Below are 5,150 nucleotides of genomic sequence, written 5' to 3'. Positions count from 1 at the left end.
AGCACGGCCTTGGCTGACCACAGAATCACATACACGAGGCCGTTCCCTTTTTAAGTACCTGGATAAGAGTGTGCAATTCTGCTGCCACACAAGACCGGGATCCATCCGCAGCGCATTACATGAAACTCGGAAAATACTTTTTAAAAACGATTCTTCTTGGATGATTAGATGAATAGCATTGGCAACCAACTGAATACAACATAAAGATAATAATAATTCCTCTTCTCACGGACGAGTAATGCAGGAGTAAGCCACATAAAATACACGACCTTGGGGCTTTCCAGCCAGAGCGTGATTATCGCTTAGTATTACTTTGCAGCAGAGTTTTCTCAAGGTCACTCCGGAATTAGTGGCTCCATGGGACCAAGCGCTCATCCACTATATGGGTTAACATGACTAATTGAGGGTGTGAGTTTAATTATACTCGTAAGCAAAGGCACAGTGTAGCTCCTTTGACAGGCTTAGTACCATTCTCGTGTACACAAAGATAGATGGAAAAAATTAGGGCTGGATATTGTTGTCCTTCACGACAAGATGCTGAAGTGGGAAGGGAATAATAAACATAAATAAATGATTCGATGGCGCCAGAAAATGAGCTGCGGAAGTTAGCAAAACCAGCCTTACGCAACACTTCGGCGGGAGGTAATTCCTAAGCAGGCATGACTAAATGTGACCTAGCTAGACGGTAATGTCGATGGGAGTTGTCTTAATGAGCTGGCAGATTAAAAAGAAAAAAAAGGATCCTCAGTGAGGACTTCACCGATAGTTTACTCAGAAATGATGCTGACGGCTGTGACAGGGATCTTTACGGTATTGATTTGCGATGCTGCAAATGAGAAGCATGGTCCATATTTCACTCTAAAGTGAGAAAGCATCCGTTCTGCACCCAGCTTCCTTAAACAATACTTCCATCATGTCATGTGCCCTGCTTGAGACCCTCCAATGACTTCTAGCAGTATCGGACAAATCCACGCAACTTTTGGAAGCTAGCTCAAAGTCAGGAGGGAGAGGGCAGGCTCACATGCAGGAGCAGAAAAAAACAAATCAGATCCACACAGGGGGTGACGCTAATTTCACCGCCACCATTCCAGAGGCTGGATCTGAACCCTCTCTGGCTGAGGCAGCCACAGCTGGGTTGCAGAGCCCAATCCTGCTATAGGTGACGTCTGGCTTTACACTTGAGCTATGGAGGGAAACAGCCTTGTGCATGGAGAAAACCAGCTCCCTAGCTGGGTCGTCGGTTCCAGTGTGTGGCACCACTGGGGACAGGCAGCTTCTCGGAGTTATTTACCTGCTTTTTCCCCCTGTGCCATGTTCTCCAGTGGCTTCCTGGCTTTGCAGCCATACTCTGGGTTACTTACTACGGGGACTATATTAGGTTGTTAGGGCTGCCAGGACAAAGTACAACAAGTCAGCTGGCTGAAAACAACAGAACCCCATTGTCTCACAGTTCTGGAGGTTAGACGTCAAAATCAAGATGTCAGGAGGGCCGTGTTCCTCTGAAGGCTCCAGGGGGAGGGTCCTTTGCCTTTTCCTGGCTTCTAGTGGCTCTCGGCAGTCCTTGCCGTCCCTTGGCTTATGGCTGCGTCACTCCAATCTCTGCCTCTGTCCTCCCGTGACCTCTGTGTGCCTGTGTGCGTGTGTTCTTCTTATGAGGACGTAGTCACTGGAGTTAGAGCCAAGCCCAAGGCAGTAGGACCCCATCTTAATAACTATACCTGCACAAGCCTTATTTCCAAATTGGGTCACATTCTGAGGGTCCCGGTGGACATGAATTTTGGGGAACACTATTCAACTCGCTACAGTGACCTCAGCCAGCGTGAGCTTGTCCACAGGCCGGTGTTCCGGCTATGGTTGATGATTATTCTGGCCGAAGGTTAAGAAAAGGATTTGATTACACATCGTGCAATGAAACAATCATGAGTACAAAACTGAATCTACCTCCAGGGCTGAGTCGCCTGAATCAGGCCATAGGAAAGCGGGTCCCACGGAGGACCCCAAAACCACAGAGCGAAGAAGGAGAAAAGACTAACACAACTTCACACATACTTACGTCCTGTGCCTTTCTAACGCGTATCCCATTTATTTTAGGCCATATTTTAAAATGGTTTTTATTAAAAATGAAAGCTTTCATCAGGCAGAATTGGAGCAAAAGACAAAACTGAGAAAACGAGAAAGAATAAGGAAGAAGGCAAGTACTAGCACATGCCTGGGATGGGGGAGGGGAGGGTGTGGGCTGGAGGAAGCCTGGGGAGACGAGCCCCTCCCCCTGCTAGTCCTCCCACCAACCCCCACTGTCCCCACCTCCCACTGCTTCCTCTAATCCCATAATCCAGGCACCGTCGTTCTTATTAACATGCTCCTCTAATGAATTTAAGAGATTTAAAAAAATATATTTCTCTCTTCTTTCCTCAGTGACAGATAGATACTTCAGGAACAAATAAACAGATGTGCTTTTGAAAAATTCCATTTCCTACCCCCAAATGAATTTTAAATGGAAAAGAGTTAGGGGCATTAACTTTTCATTTTATATTTCATATGCGCTTAAATTTTTGTTACGTCAACAGGATGTGACGTCCCCATGAAGATTTATTACGACTTTTTAGAGAAGGCAAAGGCCAGAGGCTCTTCTCTTTAGAATGTCCTCACGCGTGTGTCCTGTGCTCGAGGCCCCTGGGCTCGGGCACCACTGCTCATACTGGCACATCCACTGGCACATCAAACGGAAGGCTTGAGAAAGTGGACAGTCTACTAAGACTGTAAAACTGTCTAAAGACTGTACAGCGTCAGCGTTCCAGACTTCAGCTTACTAGGGCGTAGGCCTTTCTTCTAACTTAAATTTCACTCTGATAAGCTTTTGGACATTTAAAAATGGTATAAATGGCATTTATAACATTTTTTTTTAATGAAAAATTATGAAACATAAATAAAAGTGATCTACTTTAGAATAGTGATTGCTTAAATTCCTAACCTCAGCTTCCCACTCTGAAATGACATGAATGATTTAGAGTCCTGCTGGGCACAAAAATCATGGAATTCCCCCAGGTCTGTGTCAGAACGTGCCTGACACTCTTTCTGGCCATACTGCTTTCCCACTGCATTGACTGCTGAAGTCCTTTCTCTGCTTAGCCCTAAGCTCACCTGATTCTTGAGAACTTTTTTGACCATGCTGGGTAAGCTAGTTACCCGCTTCTCAGTTTAACTGTCTGAACTACCCTAACCATAGCATTCTAATATATGATACTAAGGCTTATTGCATGGGTGCCATTTTCTTGCAGTAGATTATGAGTTTCTGAAGGGCAGGGGCTGCTATGTGAATTTGTGCCTCCCTGGTCCCTCCCGGGCACAGAGCAGGCTCTCAGCAAATGCTCATGCATAAAACTGTGAAAGGCAGGCACAGCACACAAAGTAATTACTTTAATATAAATAAGGATCTAGGCTTTGTTGGGAAAATGAAGATTGTAAATATCTCACATACTAAAATCTTCCATCACGATAGAAACACCTGTGACCGTTTTGGTGTGTTGCCAGCATTGGTCCTAAGTAAGTGACAATTAACAGTGGAGATTTATTGAAACCTTTCATCCACCGAGTCTTTATCGGATAAATTAATTTTAGCCCCTTCCCAGGGCTGTTTTCCTTCCTTAGTCCAATCTGCTCATCAATGTGGAACGATTCAGAAACAGATCCAAATAAGAGAGGAGACATTACATGTCTTCCTGTAGAAGGACAAAGTTAAATTAAAGGGGCAGGGAAAGATTCACCATATATTGATGATTCTGCCATGTCACTCACACGATAAATTCAGAAGAGTGGAAAAACCCTAAACCTGGTCACGTCTGGACTAAGGAAAATCATTGGTTACATAACCTAAATCGCTGTCTTCATTTTTTGCATCCTATGATGTGGTCACTCCCGGGTCAAGCCTCTGTGCGTGTGAATAGGGAGGGATGGGAAGTCACCCTGCTCTGAGCTAACTTTGTTCTAGGTCACATCCTAGACCCTACACTCAGCCAGATGACCTACAAAAGGGACCCATGGATGTAGTACACTGGTCTAGCTTCTTCATCTGCCATTTCCTCTAATGATGCTGAATGTGGGCTCGAGATGCCGGTGGCTTACGGCCGTAAGTCAAATGCCATGAACATATATTTATATCACTATATTATAGTTTATATTACTGATGGAGCTAAACAGGCCTTCGTTGACTATATTTCTACAGGTGAATTCTGAGGCACATACTCCCACGATCTTTGTTAGGAACGAAGACACTATTTACAAGTCAAGGATGCTGAGAAGAGAGAAATGCCTTGTAATAGTTGCAAATAACAGAAATAGGAAAATCAGGTATAAAGGGTCAGAATTGCCTACAGTTTTAGCTTTGGGAGAGTCATATTTCTTCTGATGGAGTAGGAAGTTTTTGAAAGATAAAGAATTTAAGAGGTTATAAAATGGATGGCTCATTAGGGGGTTTTGGAGAATTGTACTTTCGGCTTATGGTGGAGCCTAGCCAGAGAAATCACGTCAAAAGATCATTACTTTTTGACCTTGAGTAAAATTAAACTTGTCAGAGGATTTCCTATGCCTGCTTGTGAATGCATGTCGATATTTATGGACGCAGACTCGCTTTACCTCCCTCAATGCACACACATTTCACACAAACGCACACCCCTCAAGACTGGAGGCCGAGAGCACGGTTATACATATTCATGAGATAATTATTATTAATGTCACCAGGGTGATACTGTGCCTTCTCAGCAGAGACGGGTTTTTGCACCTAGAAACCAATCAACTGTAGGAGAAATGGAAGCTTTGAGGCAGCCCAGGTGAAGTGATTGTGTCTGTCTTACTTTTGAAATACAGAGTATTTGACTAGATATTTTAAATGGCCTTGTGTCTGCACCCCATCATTAAGCCTACCCAGCAGAGCTTTCCAGCTCTAGCACATAGTTCATTGGCCATGGGAGCATAGTTTCTGGAGTTCGGAAAAACTTGATTAAAAATTAAACAAAACATAAAGATGATTCTAAAACATCTCAAGAGATTTCTGGGAAATGATTTTTGTAAAGATGCATTTGGGAGAGAATTACAACACGTTTGCTACTTTTCTTATTAAAAAATTTCATACAATAGGCATTATTAAAGAGCTA

The 5,150-nt window shown here is 43.7% G+C and overlaps 1 protein-coding gene across 1 annotated transcript in view; it reads right to left on the bottom strand.

The window, feature by feature from the left end:
* The window catches only part of CTNND2 (catenin delta 2), a 700,986-nt gene that overhangs the window by 155,818 nt on the left and 540,018 nt on the right, over positions 1 to 5,150 (bottom strand). The gene's annotated exons all lie outside the window — the stretch shown is intronic.

The sequence above is a fragment of the Pteropus vampyrus genome, unplaced genomic scaffold, assembly GCF_000151845.1.
Source record: "Pteropus vampyrus isolate Shadow unplaced genomic scaffold, Pvam_2.0 Scaffold94, whole genome shotgun sequence".
NCBI classification, from domain to species: domain Eukaryota; kingdom Metazoa; phylum Chordata; class Mammalia; order Chiroptera; family Pteropodidae; genus Pteropus; species Pteropus vampyrus.
This window is presented reverse-complemented; position numbering and strand designations above follow the sequence as displayed.